At 36.3% G+C, this 14,254-nt stretch overlaps 1 non-coding gene across 1 annotated transcript; it reads left to right on the forward strand.

The window, feature by feature from the left end:
• Positions 1-13,867: 13,867 nt before the first annotated feature.
• Positions 13,868-14,008, forward strand: LOC129082399 (U4 spliceosomal RNA). Its single transcript, XR_008530415.1, has one exon. It is a non-coding gene; the product is annotated as a U4 spliceosomal RNA (small nuclear RNA).
• The last annotated feature ends 246 nt before the right edge of the window (positions 14,009-14,254 follow it).

The raw sequence follows: 14,254 nt of genomic DNA on the forward strand, positions 1-14,254 counted from the left end.
AAAAAAAAGTTGCTAAAACATATTTAGAACCTCATAACTTTTGAGATCACTGCCTTGAAGTCACTTCTTTAAAAGAAATTTTTGCCACTGCCAAGAAATTCCAAGCAGCTCCTTCTCCTTTGCAACGTGGGCTCTATGTTGCCAAGCACATGAAGCCTAATCTGCAGGAATTGCCCTCCAATGTGCAAAATGAAAAGATTCCAACTATCTGAAACATTCCGTCTTGGCCTGCTGCAAAAATGGGTCAGTGTGCCAAATATGATATGTGATATGAACTGGATGCTAAGAGAAACTTGGATGACTGATTCATACACAGTTTGCTGAACTTCTAACAGTCTGCTCTTAAGAATTGTTTCAGGCTTCTCTGGTAGAAACACTTGCAAGTATCACAGTTTAACAGTAAATAATCATTTCCTTCAGCTCTATTGATCCTGCATACAAATTTTAACTTCTCCTTAACTATGTTTCTATTTATGGCTCTCTCAATATCCTCTTCTATTTAAACCTTCTTTATTTTTTATTTCATATATTGTACCTAAATTGCTCATCTTCCACCCAAGGAGTCCAGGACTATATAAAGCATTTCAGTTCTGAATGCAGTAATTTCTGTATGATGTTGTGACACAGAAGTAGGTACTGGGTCTAATTATGCAAATTAAGAATGAATAAATTAGGCTATTATCAAACTGTTTAGGCCTAAAAAGAGATATGGTCATTTAGTTCACTTAAGAAAAATTTACTAAATGCCTACTTTGTGTTGGGAACTGGACATGCTAAGAGTAGTACTCTTAGTGATTTCAGAGAAGTTATTATCTTAGTGGTTTGGTTTGTAACCCTGGTCAATGGTTTGCTTGTGTCTCCTTCATAACATCTTTAATACCATGTCTTGTATTTATCAATTTCTGTATTTACCTTACCCCCCTTCATTAGATTTTAAGCACTTTCAAAACAGATGCTTGGTTTTATACATATACCATTTATCTAAGTGCCTAGTAGGCACTAGAGAAATATTGTTAAACCAAACTGAATTGAGAGTGAATACCTTATTTTTTCTTTTTGGGTCTGAGCTTGAGCTTGCAACAGAATTTAGAACTCATGACTTCACATTCCCACCTGCTTTACCCTCTATTTGTAACAATTTGTGTTGTAAATGCCTTTCATGTCTAAAGAGTTTATTATTAATGGGATGACTCTCCTGTTTAATATGGCAACATGTATGAATGTCTACTTAGATAAAATTTTTTTAAAGTGTTAGACTTTCTTTTGACTCAGCAGGTTGGTTCTTTCGTTGGCTTCTATAACTGTCACCCAAAATTGTGGGTGGCAAATATGCTGCCTGTGGACCATATGTGTACTCTAGGCCATATTCAAAACACAGAAAGTTCTTGAATTCCAGATGTGACCCAGGCTTCTGGTACAACTTGCCTAAGAAAAGCCATGCCTAAGAGATTCTGAGCCAGTAATGAGGCTTGTCCCTGAAAAATGCATTGCACACCCTTACCGCCTCGCAGTCTATACCCTTCAACTCAGCGCTCAAGCTTCAGCCTGTTTTTAATTGGGTACTTGGGAATCCACAAGAAATCTTTGCACACATTTTTATCTTTCTTACTCTTTCCTCCAACTCAATTCTGTCAGCTTTTGTTCTGGTACCTTCTTCTCTTTACTTTATTTAATCCTCTCATCTCCTTCTCTGTTTCCCTATCCCATCCTCACTGAAACATTAAATCCAACACCCTAGTTGGGCCACATTGACTTAACTTTTCCATAGCCTTCCATCAAAGGTATATAATCCTGTGATATTAATTAAATAGGAGTGTATAAAATGAATACCACAGGAACAAGATTAAAGCCTATCAACTTTGTGGATGATACATATGTTGCATTTGTGTTGTCAGTTTCTCCTCCTATACCTATGGTGTACTGCACATTGCTACTGTATCCTGGAACTTCAACCACTAAGCCCGGACACAATTCAAAAGTCCTTCTTAACACTGATTTTCAGGTATCTACTACCTTCAATCAGAGCTGGCCCACAATCTGACATTTTTTTAAAAAATATCTTCTTTTGAATTCCTTTTCTTGTTGGGTGGGAAGAACTAGTCTTTAAAGGAGAGTTTTCTTCAAGGATGATTTCTAGGCCTCAGCAGCATGAGCATCCCCTGGGAAATTGTCAGAAATATTAATTCTCTGGCTCCAACCTAAACCCAGAGAGTCAGAAACTCTGGGGATAGAGCCCAGGAATCTGTATTTTTTTATTGTGGTAAAATATACATAGTATAAATTTTCCCTTTTAACCATTTGTATACTATATAATTCATTGGTGTTAAACACACTAACATTGTTGTGCAACCATTACCACTAACCATTTCCAGAACTTTTTTATCCTCCCAAATAGAAACTTTGTACCCACTAAACAATAAACCTCCCTTTTTTCCCACCCCACTCTCAAATCCCTGATAACCTCCATTCTATTTCTATCTCTGTGAATTTGCCTCTTCTAGGTACCTCATATAAATGAAATCACACAATATTTGCCATTCTGTGTCTGGCTTACTTCACTTAACTGTAATGTTCTCAAGGCTCATCTATGTTGTATCATGTACCCAAATTTCATTCTTTTTTATAGATGAATAATATTGCATTGTATGTATATACCACATTTTGTTTATACATTGATCTGTTGAACATTTTGGTTGTTTCTATCTTTTAGCAATTGTGAACAATACTACTATTAACATTGGTGTACAGAATGTTTGAGTCTCTGCTTTCAATTTTTTGAATATATATTAATTGCTGGATCATGTGGTAATTCTATGTTAACTATCTCAGGAACTGCCAAACTGTTTCTCACTGTGGCCACACCATTTTACCTTCCCACCAACAATGTACACAAGTTCCAATTTCTCCACTTCCTTGCGAACACTTGCTTTCCTTATATTTTTTTAATAATAGTCATCCTAATGGGTGTGCATTGATATCTCACTTGGTTTTGATTAACATTTCTCTAATGATTAGTGATCTTGAGCATCTTCTCATATGCTTATTGACCATTTGTATATCTTCTTTGGAGAAATACCTATTCAAGTCTTTTGACTATTTTTGAATTGGGTGGTTAATTTTTTGTTGTTGAGTTTTATGAGTTCTCAGTACCTTCTGGATATTAATCACTTATCAGATAATGTGATTTGGAAAAATTTCTCCCACATTGTGGGTTATGTTTTTACTCTCCTGATAGTGTACTTTGATACACAAGAATTTTTAATTTTTATGAAGTTCTACCTTTTTTTCCTTTCCTTTTCTTTTTTCTCTTCTGTGCTTTTGGTGTCATGTCCAAGAAATCATTGACAAATCCAATGTTATAAAGCTTCCCCCCTCATTTCTTCTAAGATTTTCATAGTTTCAGTTTTTATGTTTAGGTTCTTATTTCATTTTGAATCAATTTTTGTAAGTGGTACAAGAAGAAGGTGTAGTTTCCTTCTCCTGCTTGTGGGTACCCAGTTTTCCTAGCACGCTTTATTGAAAAAGAACTGTTCTTTTTCCATGGAATGATCTTGGTGGCCCTGGAGGAATCTTTGTCTTAACTAGGGTTCTAGATAATTCTAATGCACATTCAAGTTTGAGAAGCACTGTTCTGTGTATCCTATCCTTTATCTTACACTTAACGAATCTCAGATTAGGACAGTCATAACCAAAACGCCTTCCCGATACACAAAAGGCATTTTACCTTGAAATTACAACCAGCCTCACTGTAATAACCTGATGGGAACCTTAGATAACAAGATTGTTTATATCAAAAAGGAAAATGTTACCAACTTAAATCCATTCTTGCTATAACCAGAAGTGATTCACTGAATGTTTTATTGTGTTGCCCTTTTAGAATTAACCACAAAAAAGAAAAAGACCCATGACATTTGGTGAATTAGGCTCTAGAAATCAAGTTTACAAACAGATACTCTTAAAAAGGTTTACACACTTTCTGAAACATTTTACCAAACTTGATCTTAAACTTGTTTATGGTAAGCAATGTTCATATCAAGTTTAGTGTAGTGAGTTAAGACAACTAAAATTTTAAAAGCTCTGCTGAATTATGTATTAAAGCCTGATTTGAACCGCGCTAAATTGGTACTTAGCTTTCATGTATTAATGAAAAAAAGAGTCTGACACATCATAAATAAATCTACTTGTATAGTAAAAAACCAGCTTTTATACAGCCAAGCTAAATCAGCCACATCTAAGTGTGGCAACAATATGAATGTCCAAGCTTGGTAGCAATACCCAGAAATTTATCATCGACATAGCCCTGGAAGAGAAACGGTTACATCAGAGCTGCCAAACATGTCAAAATTCAGTGACACAGATTGATTTCTACTTGTTATATAGATATCCAGGTTTATTTAACTGACAAATTAGGCTTTATTTTTTAGTTAAATATATCTTTCAATGGCTGGTCATCATCCAATCTTGAAATAAATGTTACTTGATTAAAGTAGTAAAGGTTAAAACGTTTAAAGCACATGCTGTAGATTTCAAAAATCAAGTCAATATGTGTAAAGGGAAGAATTATTAGAGGATTTATGAAATCTGGCCTGAACAAATTAATTCATCAGTTTAGCCAAAGGTCTGTCAATGAATTCAAGAACCTTTTCAAAAAGGGAAACATCTGTTGCAATTTAAGTTTCTGTTTATAAGTGAATGTTGTGGATTACTCTTTCTGAAAAAGAATACAACAGTTTACACAAATGTATTTGAAAGCTAATTTGAAATTATCCTCTGTCTTTGAGGATGGGGGGCTGGCAATCCTTGGGGGACTTAAACTATTACTGTACTCTCCACCCTTTCCTGGTGACGGAAGGGCATTTGACTCACTGGGACTGAAAGATATTCCAATAAACCATGATGTCACAGTCTACAAAGAGATCACTGTCTAAATGAGTATGCAAAGCCTCTACCTGTGTTGGATTTATTTAAATGATGTACTTGATGGGAAATGTAAAAGTACTTCCAACTATATACATACACGCACACATCATATAATACACATATACATATATCATATACATACATATAGACATACATTTCTGCTTCACACATTTAGAATCTAACCTTCAAATAAGAATAAATTTCACTTTACATATTTTGAGCTAAAGTGGGTATCACACATATATAATAGATAAGGAAACTGAAGCTCAGAATCATTGCATGAATTTGTTCAAGAATGCACAGCTAGCAACTGGCAGGACTTAAACTTGATCTAATGTCATTTGATACTAGAGCATTGTTCTTCCTGTTGCAACACATTACCTTCCTACCATTCCCAGCTGTGTTTTCATAAATAATGAGGGCTCATCAGAGGTCATCGACCCTTGCTACTCAAAGTGTGATCTGTGGACCAATAAGTAGCATTGGCATTTCTTGAGAGCTTGTTAAAATGCAGAATCTCAGGCCCCACCCCAGACCTAATGAATGAATCAGAATCTACATTTTAACAAGATCCCCAGGTGCATATTATTGTTTGAGAGCCTGTTTTAAAACTCACTTTGGGAAACCAATGCTAGAATTTACATCCTAAAAAAAGGAACTGCTGAAACCCTTAAGATTTAATTTCAACTTTCAAAACAATAATTTTCTTATATTTCAAAGACACATAATGATTGATTTGTGTAGATTTTGTTCCAGACTTATTCAAAGACAGAAGATTCACTAACTATTATGGGCTTGAGACCAATTCTTTAATTTTTCTTTAGGAACTGGTTCAATACTACACAGAAGAAATCTGAGCAATTTACTGTTGAAAACAGTCTTCAAATCATGAATAAAACTTTTTAAAAGACTTTGCTAACTTAAGTTCAAAACTCATAGCATCTTCTATTTCTTTCAGCTTATGTTTGGTAATGTTTATGGTTTTTATCGTAATTAATTGTGGGGAATGTATAGCTTTTAGTTTGCTCAAATAATAGTGATCTCAACTCAAATCAGCAAACTTCAAAACAGACTCCCAAAATTTCTCATATTAAACATTGAAATAAATGTAAGTTTTACATACATTTAAGAAAGATGAATAAAAACAAGATAATATTTTTCCAAATTTCTCATTCCAATTCAGGGTTTCTGGTGGCCAGAGCTTTCCCTGGCAACACAGGGTGCAAAGTGGGACCCCTGCTGGACAGGGCACCTTTATATCACAGGGTACATCACACATGCTCACACTCTCCCAAGGTTCGGACAGGCTAGACACTCCAGTTTACATAATGAGCATCTTTTGGAATGTGAGAGGAAACTGGAGTCCCCAGAGAAAATCCATGCAGACATGGGGATAATTTGCAAACTTCACACGACAGTGCCCCCAATCCAGAAGTGATTTGTTTCTCAACATTACAATGAAAGGGCACTGAAGGAAACAGTGTTATTCCAGGGCCTGCTTTACTGCTATTAGAAACAACTTCACTCCAAATTAAAGTACTTCTATTACTAACTTTGATTAACTCCCTAAAACTAAAATCATTCCTAGGCAAAGATATATTTTTATTAGCAGAATGGTAGAAGACAACTTCTACTATCAAAAGCTTTAAACAAGCCTGTGGCTTCATAATAGCCAGCCCCCAATAGCAGAAGTTGAAGAGTCAGTAAATTTTGGTTTTGGAATCTTTGTGAACTGCTAATTTGAACTTGCTCTTAGAAGAAACCCATAGTCACGTCCAAGTCCTATCTCTGTTATTTCCTGTTTGATAAAAATCCATAGAATCAAACTGTGAAATTCTAAATTGTGTCTCTGATTTACCTAAGTGTAGCAGAGACCCTGCCCAAAACAATGCCATTATTGCCATGAAACATGGGCATCATCAGATATATCAAGAAACTTTGCTCCTCGAGGTCTATTCACATGGGAATCCAGGGAACTTTGGTGGAAGGCTGGAGGGTGTGAGTTATTGTAGGAAGACAGTGTTGGCATTTAGTTCTTTCTTAACTACCTTCACAGGTAGTTGGAGCAGAAAGAGGCAGACTTGAGTATCCTGGAAGCTGGGGGAGGATTCAGTGGGTAGAGCAGGCAAACAGCAATAGACATAAGATAAAGGAACAATACAAGCCAAATATCTCAGAGCTATCCAAGTAAGACATGTCCAAACCTGTAAGAATTTTTATAAGTTTATTTCAGCCAAACTGATGACAATCGGCAGGAAGCAAAATCTCAAGGGATTGAGAAAATGTTCTGGAAAATAGCAGTTTTACCATTACTTTACATATCAGAATCAAAAGGCAAGACATAGGGAGTTTCATGGAATCAACTGCTGACAGCTTAGAGAGTTGGGAGAAATCAAAGAGGGATAAATCTGGGACTGGATAAAAAGTAAATGATAGACATATCCTTCTCTTACATAGGTGGATGCAGGATAGTTAACAGTTAATAATGAACATGATAGCAATCATGAGATTTGTGGTCTTCTGCCCTGGTTGGTTGTGCTTTGAGGGGTCTTAAAAAAAGGAAATTACTTGCTATTCCAAAGGCATGCTATCAGATATGTTACCCTAGATGCCAAAGGGTAACAGACAGGTTAGTTCAATTAAGGTAAAGATTGACCTTTGTTAGGGAAAAATACTGCCCTAGTGTAACTGAGAGGTCTGGCTAGATTGCTGGGCAGAGGGGAGGGACACCCAAGAGGGGCTGGGACATGCCAAAGGCAGTGGATTGAAATCACAACCGAAACCACATGACAGACTTCCTTATCTCAGAAAGGGTAAACAACTAAGCAGCTCATGACACAGCTTGCACAGAGCATGTGTGGGCTGAAAAGGTCACAACATACATGTAACAAGGTGATGCTCTCATCCCAGGCAGAGATACTGTGACCTTGTGTGGCTATAAAACCCTCCTTTGCACTTCCAGATCATGGTGGCTGGAGGAGGGGCAGGGACATGCTGCAGGCTGATGCATATGGTGGACATTAGCCTGAACGGTTAAAAAAATTGGACACTCCCACAGCATGTAGGATTTGGGGGCAAAAGATTTAAAACAGAGCAAGCAGAAACTTGACCCTTTTGGTGTTCCTCTTGCCCTGCCCAGTTCTGGGTAGGGGATCAGGTGTTTGAGAGACCCAGCAGACACCAGGCCCTGCTCGTGGCTCTTGTCTTGCTCTGCTTGCACAGTGGGGAGCAAGCCCACTCAGGGCGCTGAGGTCCCTGTGCTGCAGGGCATGGGTCTTAGACAGCTCCCATTTTTTCACCCTGAGAGCAGTGCATAGATGCATGGGCCTGTGATGTTCTCTGGCCCCAGGGATGCAAGCGGCCTTGGGTGCCAGGGCCCTATGGACAAAGCCTGTTTCTTACAACCAGCCATAGTGATCTGGCAGTGCACCCCAGCCCCGGGAAAGAGAATCAGGTGCGGGTGAGGCAATGGAGATGCCAACCACACAAGTGTGCACTCGGAGAGAGAGAGAGAGAGAGAGAGCGCGCGCACACGCACGCACGCGCCTGGAGCTGGAGAGTTGGAGACTCATCCATGTAGCAGCCTTGGACTCCAAAAGGACAGATAAGAATGATATCTGGGCATGGCTTTGAATTTCAGTCTTTTTGGGAACAAGAGGATTTCTATGTTTTGCAGAAGAAGATGAGGATGGCTTGGAGCAGGGGAGGCTCCAGTGCCCCCAGATCAGGCATCTTGTTAATAAAAACCTTTTTCCTTCCCCACCAATTTTTGTGTTTGCTGTGTACAGCAGCAGGCTCCCACTTTGTGTATACTCCCACTTTTTGTTGCCGGTAATACTAGTACGTGACTACCAGTCACAATCCATTTTTAGTTAGAAAGTTTTAATTTCAGACCATACTATGTGGTTACTCTCTGTCTCTGAGTTTATAAGGCTATCACATATACCTCCCCTGAGCTTGTCAGGTTTAGTATGTGGCCCATTTTTCATCCAAAGAGCCAACCTCAGAGAGCAAGAAAAGTTTCATTTATGTAAGTCCCAAACAAAGGACTCACAGTTAAACACAGCATGAAATGAGAATGGGTGTGACACTATCAGTTATTGCACACAATGAGATAGCACTATACACACAGCAGAATAACTAAAATGAAAAGATTAGCACTTCCAAGAGCTAGTGAAAATGTGGAGCAACTGGAACCCTTTTTCATTCCTGAAGGTAATGTATATTAATATACCCACTCTGGAAAACTCTTTAGCAATATGAACAAACATATATTTCATGACCCAGCAATTGTATTCCTATATCACAGAAATAAGTGCATATCCCAGTTTCCAGTCTGGCATATAAAGAGTTTGGGAATCATCACTCTATCCTAACAACAAGTAAAAAGTTGAATAGAAAAATAAACAGCTCTTAAGATGTGTCAGCAAATGAATACAGGGCAAAGTACTACCTCCAAAACTGGAGAGATAAAGAGGCCAATACAGAGATTCACAACTTTTACTGGAGCTGAAACTCATGAGCAGAAACTTCCATAAGAATAGTACCAAAGTTGGAAAACCTGAACTATAACTGACAAATTGCTGAAGGGTCGAAGTGAACAAATCTGAGAGTTGAAAACTCTAGAGGGGTCTAGTCACTGGGGGAGGGGCACACTTGTAGTTTTACCTCAGGAGCTTTAATAAGTTCTATGGTGAATATCAAAGAAAACTCCCCTCACACTTCCCCCAAAGGAGAGGGGAAAAGAAGCCATTTTGAAATAAGCCAGAGCATTATGTTTTTCTTAACAAAATCTGCACAAAGAGAAACTATTTTACCACAGTCTAACCAACTGAGTCTTAATAGAGCATAACCAACCTGGGGGAAAGGGAAAACCCAACTCCAGTTTGCTCTAGCCATCCCATCCCATGTCAGGAAAGGGGAAAAACTGAGAAGCATTTGTGAAGTTTACAGCTCAGGGTCACAAGCTCACGAAAAGTTTGAGTTCTATTCATAAGACATGGAATGCTTACCCTCCTCTTATACCACAACACCAAAAGTCTATTTACTGGAGTTCCTTTTACCAAATACATTATATCTATTTATCAAGAAAAAATTACAAGGCATATCAAAAGGCAAAAAGCACAATCTGAAGATGCAGAGCAAGTATCTGAACCAGATTCAGATATGGCAGGGATGTTGGAATTATCAGACCATGAACTTCAAACAACTGATTAATATGCTAAGAGCTAAAAGTAAAATTATTTCTCTACTCACAATATTCCTGACACCAAATGCATAAGTTTTCCACACTGAGAAATTCTCCAGTTTCTCTGGGAACAGCAATTGGCTATCCTACAATTAAATTCAATTCTGATACTAACTACCCAGGGTTAGCACATTCTCCATAGGCTAAGGGCTCAGTCCCATGAGACTATCACCCACTTCAGATGCCTAATTAAAGTAGTGGGTCCCCAGGTCATCCATTGGTCACAGATCAGGAGTTCCCACAACCCTAGCCTCAAGTTTGATAATTTGCTGTAACAATTCACACAACACAGGGAAACACTTTACTTACATTTAATGGTTTATTTTAAAAGACACGAATTAACAGCCAGATGAAGAGGCACATATGGTGATGCCTGGGAGGGTCTGCAGCACAAGAAGTTCTGTCCCCATGGTTTAGAGTGTGCAACACTCCTGGCACATGGATGCCTTCACCAACCTGGAAGGCGTACAAACTCCATCACTTAGGATTTTTATGAAGGTTCCATTACGTAGACATGATTAATTAAATCATTGGCCATGAGTGATTAACTCAATCTGCAGTCCCTCTCTTCTCCTTGGAGTTCCGGAGGTGGGCCTGAAAGCTCTAACCCTGTAATCACATGGTTAATTCTTCTGGAAACCAGCGCCTGTCATCCAAGTCACCTTATTAACATAAACTACTGAATGGTTGAAGGGGCTTATTATGAAAAACAGAAGACATTCCTATCACCCTTATTACTCAGGAATTTAGAAGAGTTTTAGAAGTTCTGTACCACAAACCAGAGACAAAAAAGAAATATGTATTTCATATTATATCACAATATCACAGGGCTCTAATGAAAAAAATTAGACGAGAGACTAAGAGATGGATGATATAAGCAGACAGATGGAAATTCTAAGAACCAAAAACCAATGCTAAAGAGAAAAAAAACACTGTAACAGAAATAAATGTCTTTGATGGATACATTAATAGACTGGACATGACTAAGGAAAGAATCTCTGAACTTGAAGATATATAGATAGAAACTTCCAAAACAGAAACAAAGAGGAAAAAAAAGACACAATATCCAAGAACTGTGGAGCCACTACAAAAGGTGTAACATAAGCACAATGGGAATACAAGGTAGAGAAGAAAGGGAGAAAGGATCACAGGCTATACTGGAAGTAATAATGACTGAGAATTTCCCCAAATTAATGTCAGACACCAAACCACAGATACAGGAAGCTCAGAGAACACCAAGCAGGATGAATGCCCACCCCCAGAGCCCAGAAAAAAAATACACCCGAGCATATTACATTCACACTTCAGGAAAATCAAAGAAAATAATCTGAAAAAAGAATGGGAAAAAAAAATACTTTAACTATGAAGGGACAAGGATAAGAACTATATCAGATTCCCATCAGAAACCATGCAAGCAAGAAGAGAATGGCGTGAAATGTTTGATTTGTTGAGCAAAAACACCACCAACTCAGAATTCTGTATCTTTTGAAAGTATCCATCAGAAGTAAAGAAGAAATAAAGACTTTCTCAGACAAACAAAAACTTCAAATTTGTTTCCAACAGATGAACCTTGCAAGAAATTTTAAAACCAGTTCTTCAGAGAGAAGGAAAGTGAAGTAGGTCAAAAACTAGAATCATAAAGTAAGTTTTTCCTTACATAAAGTAAGGAAAAGCAATGGAGAAGGAATAAAGGAAGGTAAAGTAAAAAATTTTATTTTCTTGTTCTTAATTGACCTAGCAGATAGGAGTTTGCCCAAAATAATAATAGCAGCAATGTATTTAATAATGTATAATATATATGTATGTATATATGTGTGTGTGCTTATGTACAAGTAAAATGAATGACAACAAAGATACAAAAACAGGAGGGAAAATTAGGATTATCTTGTTATTATAAGGTACTTATACTACCCTTGGAGTGGCATAGTGTTATTTGAAAGTGGACTGGGATTAGCTGTAAATGTATATTGCAAATTGTAGGGCAACCAATACAAAAAGTAAAAAAAAAAAAAAAAAGAGGCATTATCACTATGCAAAGAAAGAAAAAAAAGGAACCATATAAAATGCTCAATTGAAACCACAAAAGGCAGAACAAGAATTGAATTTAAACATAGAAACAAAATAACAGTTGCTAAGACAGTATAAATTATAATAAGTTCTCATCAGAAGAAAAAAAATTTTTTGTAACTATGTATAGGATGAATGTTAACTAGACTTACTCTGGTGATCATTTTGAAATATACACAGATATTGAATCAGTATGTTGTACACCTGAAACTAATATAATGTTATATGTCAGTTATACCTCATTAAAAGAGGAACAAAGGCAACAAATTGAAAACAGTAACAAATATGGTAGATATTAATCCAACTATATAAATAATCACTTTAAACATCAATGGTCTAGATATAGTATTAAAAAAGAAACTGTCAGTGGATCCAAAACCAAAACTCAACTATATATTATCTACAGAAAACCATCTTAAGTATAAAGATATATTTATATAAATAGGTGATATAGATATATATACAGATATAGATATGAAAAGGGAATATACACCATACTAACACTAACACCATGCTAATCAAAAGGAAGCAGGAGTAGCTATATTAATTCAGAGAGAGCAAGAAAAGTTGTCAGAAATAAGCCCCGGCCGGGTAGCTCAGATGGTTAGAGTATCTTCCTAAAAAGCCAAGGTTGCAGGTTTGATCTTCAGTCAAGGCACATACAAGAAGCAACCAATGAATGCATAAATAAGTGGAAAAAAAATCGGTATTTCTCTCTCTCTTTCAAATCAATAAATAAGTTTTAAAAAAGAAATAGAGTATTCCATAATGATAAAGGGGCTAATACTCCAAAAAGATATAACAATTTTTAACATGTATGTACCTAACAAAAAAATTTCAAAATACACGAGGCAAAAACTAATAGAAATTCAGGGAGAAATAGGTGAATCCATTATTATAGCTGGAGACTTTTACACTCCTATATCAGAAATGTACAGATCTATCAGGCAGAAAATCAGTAAATACATAGCTGATCTCAACAGAACCATAATCAAATGTACATACTTAATATCTATAGACTACTTTGTCCACAACAGCAGAATACGTATTCTTAACCTCACATGGAACATTCAACAGGACAGACCACACTATGGAACATAAAACACACCTTAACAAGTTGCAAAAAAGAGAAATTTTATAATGCTTGCTCTCACATACAAGATAATTAAACTAGAAATCAATAGAAAAATAGCTGGAAAAGCCCAAAATACTCGGAGATTAAACAACATACTTCTACATAAATCATATGTCAAAGAAGAAATCTCAAGAGAAATTTAAAAATAATTGTAACTAAGTGAAAATGAAATACAACATCAAAATTTATGAGTTTCAGCAAAAATATAATTAGGGAAAATTAATGGTATTGAATGTATATATTAAAAAAAGAAAAATCTAAAATCAATAATATAAACTTTCACTTAGGAAACTAGAAAAAACAGTAAATTATATTGAAAAGGAGAAGAAATGAAATAATTAAAAATTAAAACATAAATTAATAAAATTGAAACGGGGAATCAATGGAGAAAAATCAAATCAATGAAACCAAAACCTGGTTCTTCAAAAAGATCAATGAAATTGATCTACTTGGGCTAAGTAAGGGAAAAAAGAGAAGATACAAATTACTAATGTCAGAGCTTTTCACAGTGGCGGTATCATAGCCAATGTGGTTTATTTGAGGTGCAATTATTGTTAATTAAAAATTTTTCTCAATACCCCACTGTGACAACTTGAAGTACAGTTGGCACTGGCAATTTCTGACAGTCTCTACAGAGGAAACAAACAAACTACTAATGTCATAAATTAAAGAGAAGACATGACTACTCATCCCACAGAAGTTTAAAAATAAAATTAAGAAATATTATGAGCAACTCTATGTCCACAAATTTGATAATGTGGTGAAACATCCAAACTTGAAAGAGACAATCTGTTAAAATGGACACAAGAATAGACTATCTGAATAAGCCTGTATCTATTTTAAAAATGCAATTAATAATTAACAACCTTCCAAAACAGAAATTA

The sequence above is a fragment of the Pteronotus mesoamericanus genome, unplaced genomic scaffold, assembly GCF_021234165.1.
Source record: "Pteronotus mesoamericanus isolate MK-2021 breed Mesoamerican mustached bat unplaced genomic scaffold, CSHL_Meso_final scaffold_125, whole genome shotgun sequence".
Lineage (NCBI taxonomy): Eukaryota > Metazoa > Chordata > Mammalia > Chiroptera > Mormoopidae > Pteronotus > Pteronotus mesoamericanus.